Source organism: Sciurus carolinensis, chromosome X (assembly GCF_902686445.1).
Source record: "Sciurus carolinensis chromosome X, mSciCar1.2, whole genome shotgun sequence".
NCBI lineage: Eukaryota > Metazoa > Chordata > Mammalia > Rodentia > Sciuridae > Sciurus > Sciurus carolinensis.
This window is the reverse complement of record NC_062232.1, coordinates 113054003-113062243: the sequence shown is the minus strand read 5'-3', so window position 1 is coordinate 113062243 and position 8241 is coordinate 113054003.

The following is an 8241-nucleotide window of genomic DNA, read 5'->3' as shown; positions in this document are numbered from 1 at the left end:
TGGTGCATGGCTGTAATCACAGCAGCTTGGGAGGCTGAGGCAGGAGGATTGTGAGTTCAAAGCCAGCCTCAGCAATTTAGTAAGGACCTAAGCAACTCAGTAAGATATTGCCTCTAAATAAAATATTTAAAAGGACTGGGGATGTGGCTCAGTGGTTAAGCACCCCTTGGTTCAATCTCTGGTAACCCTCATCAAAAAAAACTCTAGTACAATTTGAAATTTTAAATCATGTGCATGTTATTTAGCATTGACTGATAACAACTGGAAGAATTTTAAAGAGTACTGATTTAAAATGGTTACTTTTAGGAAGTGTGTATAAAAATGAAGAGGAGTCACATGCAAATGGCATATTGCATTTTGTTAAAATGCTGGACAATTACATTTTTTTAACCTGATGCTTGTGTTATTTGGTTTAAAATTAAAATAGAATATTCAACCCCTCTATCCCAGCAAAAAGGTGAAGAAAGTAGAAACTAATAAGTATAAAGATAGGGACTATTTGTCATCTTTCCTAATCCAAACTGTCTCCTTAGTTCTGGGTTAAGATTATGTACTTTACTATACTAGAGCAATCAAGACTCAGTCTCTTCACCAGGAAGAACAACGTCTGGTTGTGATAAAGATGTAATTCATCATGAAGAAATTCATGTGCTGGAAAACCATTCCATATCAGTTCATATAAATTGTTACTGGTTTTTTGCAGTGCTAGGGATTGAAGCCAGGACCTTGTGCACAGAAGGCAAACACTCTACCAACTGAGCTATCTCCCCAGCCCTTAATGTTACTGTGGTGCTGGCAATTGAACTCAGGGCCTTGTACTTGCAAGGCAAACTCTACCAATTGAACTACAGCCACAGTCCCTTAATGTTACTTTTTAAAGCTGCTGAATATATTCCATAGCAGTGAGATACAGTAATTAAACTATTTCCACTTTTGATGGACATTTCTGTTACTTTTTGGCATTTTGTTGTTACAAACAATGCCACACTAAACACCCATGGCCATAATAAATCATCGAGCCCATGTGCAAGAATAGATTCCTAGAAATGGAATCAGTGGGTCAAAGAGCACATTCTATTTTCTAAATTTTCCATGATGAATATGTATAACTTTTATAATCAGAAAAAAATAAACCAAAAGTGAACTGTGTGATGAAGGTCCTGCTTTTCTAGTGTTTTGTAGTATGTATGATACAAGTTTTTAACCTTTCAGATTCCATGAGAGTCAAAAGAAGACAGCCTGGCCTAAAATAGATCATGGTGACTTCTAATGACTAGTTCATTGTAAACTATAGTCATTGCGGTCTCAGACACACAGAGACACATGTCTGGGAGGAATCTGCTTTTTGTTTTTAAATTGAAACTTTGCATTGATAGAATTTCAAGATTCTATTTGTTAAGATTCACTTTGTATTAATAGAATTCTCCCAACTACAAATCTAAAATAAAGTAAAATAAAAAGTCAAGCAATTATCTGCTATGTTTATGAAACTTTGCTTTGCTTAACATCAAGAGGAGTTTAGTAAAAGTCTTATTTTATCAACTGAATTCTATTTACTAAAAGACCTGAAGGCCCAGAAGGCCCTTGTATTTAGGTAGTATAGAAAAATTTAATCACAACAATTCCCATTTTACTTAAGAGCCCTGAATTACCAGGATAATCATTGTATCTATCAAATCCAGTTTGTGTTCTGCTTGTTTAGACAGTCTAAGAAAATGTCTATGATAAAACTTTAGTGAGACAAAGATTCACTACAGGAAATGGGTAAAACCTAAATAGTCTTATTGAGAGGTTGGAGCTTAATGATGGGAGTTGAGGCATGAAGTTACTCAGTATTTTTCTACTGTGCCAACCTACCCCAGAATGGCTCTTTTATGCATTCCCTTATCTTCCTCTCATCCTCTTCTCAAGTGGTATTGTGGGTAAATAGGGGATTTTAGAATTGGGGTAAAGATGGAGCTTTGTGCTCATGTTGGGGTAAAGGTAGGAAGAGAATAGAGCAGGTCAGTTGTTGGCTGATCCAGCCAGTTCCTTTTATGTTCCTGTTTGAAAAACCATCTTGAGCAAAGCAACTCAAGCACATCTTTGTGAGGACAGCTCAGGAAAGGAGATTACTCAGGCAATAGTACCGGAAATTAGAGAGGCCAGGAATCTGGACTGCAGCTGAAAAAGTTATAAAACCTGTTAAAGACCAACTACTTCCTTTGACTGTCTTGCTAAAATAACAGCAGAACAAAAACTGATAAGATATAAGCAATAGCTGGGTGTGGTGTATACCTGTAATCCCAACAGCTCAGGGGGCTGAGGAAGGAGGATTGTGAGTTCAAAGCCAGCCTCTGAAACTTATCTATTTATTTAGTGGTGCTGGGCATTGAACCCAGGGCATTGTACACGCAAGGCAAGCATTTTACCAACTGAGCTACACCCCCAGCCCATAGCCTCATCAAATTAATGAGGCCCTAAACATCTCAGTAAGATCCTGTCTCTAAATAAAATATTAAAAAGGGCTGGGAGGTTGGGGAGATAGCTCAGTTGGTAGAGTGGTTGGCTTGCATGCACAAGGCCCTGGGTTCAATCCCCAGCACCCAAAAAAAAAAAAAATAGAGGGCTGGGGGTGTAGCTCAGTAGTTGAACCCCTGGGTTCAATCCCTGGTACCAAAATAACTATATTGAATTTTTTCATCATTTTCTAAGTTGATTAGAATGAGAATTTGATAGTGTATAAATTAGTGGTGCTCAGTTCCTGATTTATCCAAAATTTTTGTTTAGTTCTACTATTTTTAGTTGCCAAATTCTATCTTAATAGGTTCATAATTAAATTTGTTTTTATTGTCCGAGAAGACACCAAATGATTATGAGATATTTGAGTAACAGGAATGCAAATATAAGACGAAACTGGATGCTGAATAATCCAAGTAGAAAATTTACATGCTGAGAATTAAATTTGACTTTCTGCAGGGCACACTGTTGCAAGCCTGTAATCCTAGCAGCTTGGGAGGCTGAGGCAAGAGGATCTTGAGTTCAAAGCCAGCCTCAACAACTCAGTGAGACCCTGTCGCTAAATAAAATACAAAATAGGGCTGGGGATGTGGCTCAGTGGTCGAGTGTTCCTGAGTTCAATCCCTGGTACCAAAAAAAAAAAAAAAAAAAAAAGAATTGAGTTTCTATTTAAAAAAAAAAAAGCCCTGACACATTCAGAGTAATCCAAAAGCTAAAGAGTTACCATATGAACCAGTAATTCTACTCCTAGAGAAATAAAAACATATGTTTGCACAAAAACTTACACATGTGTGTTCATGGATGCATTATTCACAACAACTAGTGGAAAGTATTCAAATGCCTACCAAAAGATGAACACATAGACAAAAATGGTATATCCATACAATGGAATTATTATTCAGTCATGAAAACAAACCTGGAAAATGTACACTAAGTGAAAGAAACCAAACACAAAACATCACACATTGTATGATTCCATTTATTTCAAATGTTTATCAAAAGCAAGTCTATAAGACATAAAGCACATTGGTAGTTGCTAGGGGCACATGGAGAAGAGGGCAAGTATTTAATTGGGTATAGACATTCCTGTTGCAGAAATGAAATGTTCTAAAGTAAGACAGTAGTGATGAGTATGTGAATTATATCTCAATAAAACTGTTACCAAAAAGGAAAGAAGTCATTAGCTCAGGTTAGGGAAGGACAGCAGGTTATAAATGATCTTATCTTCCTGAGTGATCTGACAGCTGAGGCTTTCCTGCAGTTAACTAAATTTAGTGGTGAGCCTGTGAAAACAGTGAGCTGTAAAGCTCCTCGGACCCCCTTTTCTTAGACCTTTGGGATATTGAAGGATCCACAGCCATAATTGGCCAATTTGAATGACAACAGCAGTTTCAATCTGTCACAGACTTAGGGCAACATCTTACTGGGGATCAAACCCAGGGCCTTGTGCCTGCAAGGCAAGCACTCTATCACCTGAGCTATCTCCCCAGCCCAGCTTATCTTTTTAAAAAAATTATTCTTATATATTTTTTAGTTGTCAATGAACCTTTATTTTATTCATTTATTTATATGCAGTGCTGAGAATCAAACCCAGTGCCTCACACATGCTAGGCAAGTGCTCTACCACTGAGCCACAACCCCAGCCCTTAGGGCAACATCTTGAGCTGGAGGAACATGTTTACATGTTGATCAGCTAGATCTCCAGTCAGCTATGCCCAAGGGTAGATGAAGTCATTTACCCAACAGGAAATGTCAGCCATGGGGAGCTGAGAAATGGAAGTTCTGAAGTCAAGTAGGTGTGGTACTACCTGAGAGAAGCAGGGAGGTGGGAAACAATCCTCCACTTGAGGTACCCTCGGAATAAGTAAGGAGATTGTTGATAGTTAGGCCTGAAGCAGGAGATAAATAAATGCTAACTATGAAATTATTTGGAAATAGAAAAACTGTACACGAACTTTTATTCTATCTGAAAACCTGTAGCTGTACACTTAGCAATCTACTAATTTAAGGCTCACACTTTTCTCCAACTATGAACATGCTGATAAACTTTTCTCCTCATCTTTCTTACATAAACAGCATATTCGTGCTTTATGTCATTTCCAGTTTTTATTTATTTAAAATGGATAAAGAACTTAGAGACATGGGTAAAGAAATTTGAGAGCAGAATCCTTCTAGATTTTTATCCTTTCCCCCACCTTTTCAAATGTCTCCACTACAACTAAGTTGATAATGATGTTTTTAGCCACTGAGTCTTTTATTAATTTCTATAGCATTAACTCAATTTTTAATAAAATTACCATATCTTCTCAATTTGTGTAATATTTAGACATACAGTAGTGAATGGGTGCTTCTTGACTTAAAATGGAGTCACATTGCATTAAATCCATCATTAAGTGGAAAATATTTTAAGGGGCTGGGGAGATAGCTTAGTCGGTAGAGTGCTTGCCGTGTAAGCACAAGGCCCTGGGTTCAATCCCCAGTACCCCCCCCCCAAAAAAAAGAAAATATCTTAAGTCAAAAATGCATCTAATATAATAAATACTTCTGTATAAAAATAAAATTAAAAATACTCTATTGGTGTCACATCATGGAAAAGCCTACCAGTACTGTTACTATGTCATTGTAACCTGTGATCTTCAATATTATTCTTTTAACCCTGTACTTTTATCTATGCACTCAAATAAAGGCTCATATATATATATATATATATATATATATATATATATATATACACAAAGAAAACCCATTTTTTCACATACACTTTTTTCTTTTTCTTCTCTTTTTTTGGGGGTCGGGGGTACAGGGATTGAACCCAGAGGGACTTAACCACTGAGCCACATCCCCAGGCCTTTTTAAATTTTTTATTTTGAAACAGGGTCTCACTAAATTGCTGAGGCTGGCCTTGAACTCGTTATCCTCCTGCCTCAGTCTCCTGAGTCACTGGGATTACAGGTGAGTGCCACTACACCTGGATTCACAGCTACTTTTAATAGAAAATACAATAGGGGGGGAGCCTTTAAAATGTAAGACCTTCAAATGTTCTAACAAACTTACAAATATAAACTAAATATATATAGTATACAAATATATACTTAAATATGTATGTAAGTGTATGTATATGCTTGAATTATATTTATCTAAAGAATTTAAATTAGCAAAAATAAAGAAATAGATACATCAATCAATAAACACTGAATCAAAAAGTTTAAAAAGCATTTAATACACCTAAACTACCAAACATCACAGTTTACCCTAGTTTACCTTAAATACACTCAGAACATTTACATTAGCCTATAGTTACATGAAATGATAGAACACAAAGCCTATTTCATAATAAAGTGTTTCTCTGTTTGTACATGAAGTAGAGGTGTACCATTTGTGTAATCATATGTTTACATAGGGTAATGGTGTTTGATTCATTCTGTTATTTTTTCCTTCCCCCCACCCCTCCCACTCCTCTTTTCCTTCTATACAGTCCATCCTTCCTCCATTCTTGCCCCCTCCCACCCCCCATTATGTATCATCATCCGCTTATCAGCGAGATCATTCGTCCTTTGGTTTGGACCATCTCATATAATTTATTGTGTACTTTCCTGAAAGTAAAAAACAAAATGGTTGTATGGGTATTCACCATTTACATATACAGCAGGAGGTACAGATGGGTATTTTGTAGATATGATGAGATACGAAAACCACGGAGCACAATGTCCAGAGAATGCTGGCCACACTGTGGAGTACAGGTTGTTTTACCTTGTGATTACGTGGCTAACTCACAACTGTGGCTCATTGCCACTGCCAAGCATCACCACAGAGTATCATACCACAGATCACCAGCCAGGGAAAAGATCAAAATTCAAAATATCAAGTATGGTGTCTACAGACTGTGTATTGCTTTCATACCATGGTAAAGTTGAAAAATCCTAAATTGAGTTATTATAAATAAGGGGCCATCTATGACTACAAAAACTGGTGTAACCACATTCAAGGACTGACTTAGCTGACTTGTAGAAGGCATATCACTCAAATGGAGGAGACAAGTACTCAGAACTGGTCTGAGAGAAAACTACCTTCCTGCCTGCAGAAACCTCAAGTATTAATGAGCATATTTCACACAGTGGCCAGAAAACACCTGTTAGTTCAGTAGACTGGATGAGTGGAAGACCTTAGTTCACCTCTTAGTCTTTGTAACTCTGCTTCTGAGTGATTGGAGCTAGCACTGAAGACCATTTTGAAGTTGGATCCTATCAACCCTGGTTATGGTAGGTTGTAGGGTAGGGTTCAGAAGAGTGAAGGGAATATAGAGGAGACAAGTGGAGTCATGAGTTGGTAATTATTAAAACTGAGTGGCATGTGTGTATGGAAGTTCATTACATTATGTGGAATTTCATTATATTATTTCACTTTGTATATACTTGAAAGCTTCCATAATAGAGAAAAATAGTTTCTAAATTTTCACACTGTTCTACAAAGGTAACCATAAGTAAATAGTGTTTCAGAAGCTACTAAATTTTATGTTAAATACTGTACAGAGCAATGGAAATATTGCAATTCAAAGTAGGTGGCATAGTATTTTTACACTCAAATTGAAATATGTAACTTTTCAGATACTTTTTATGCATGCAAGATATGACAGTGCTAATTATTCAGTTTTAGGGAGGGAAGGGTCCACAACTATAGATTTTTTGGGGGGTAATGGGGATTGAACTCAGGGGCACTAGATCACTTAACCACATCCCCAGTCCTATTTTGTATTTTATTTAGAGACAGGGTCTCACTGAATTGCTTAGCACTTCACTTTCGCTGAGGCTGACTTCGAACTTGAGATCCTCCTGCCTCAGCCTCCCAAACCACCACAACTATTGCTTTTAAAATGTATTCTTATTATTTAAGGTCTATGACATTAACAGGTATATTTATTGGCAATGACTTTGTATAGAAAACTTAGGTAAAAAAGTCATGAATGTATTGACTATAACATGGACTATATAAATATACACATATTGTAAGGAATCCCACGAAAACCATGCCAGACTCGAGAAATCATATAAGGGAGTTTATTAAGCAAACAGAGTCTCCCTGCAGGGTGAGAGAGGAAAAGAAAGGGAAAGAGAAAGGGCTCGTGCAAGAAAGAGTATGAAAAGCGAGGAGAAGAAAGAAAGCAAGTGTGTAGGAGAGAAAAGCAAGAGAAAAGATGGGGGGGGAAGCTACCGTGAAGCAGTTGAATTCCGCTGGGCTAACAGGGGACCAATAACGGAGAAGGATACTTGCAAGCTGACTGATGAACCAATAGCTAGCTAGGATGTGCACAGACTGACAAGTAGTTGGGAGGCGGGGAAATGGCTGCACCGGAAAGGGCGGGGAGAGCAGCTTTGTACATTATACATATATACATTTATATATACACATATATTTATATATATACATATATACACTTATGTGCATTAAACTAGTAGCCTAAATAAAACTGAAATTATCAAAAAAGAAAAAATGGTTTCTACAGAAAGTTCTATCACACTTGTGGAAAAACCTAGAGTGAAAATTAGCTCCATTCCTTTCAGAATCAGCACATTCAACAGAGTAGGGACAAATGAGCCTTCAATTCAGCAAGAAAGACCCCTTTTAGTGCCTTTTAAAATATTTCATTTAATTACTCAATCAGTCAACAAATATTATTGAATATCTGTGCTATGACACTCAAGGAGCTTATTTGGTAGAAAAGAAAGGGGAAATTCCTTAAAGCCC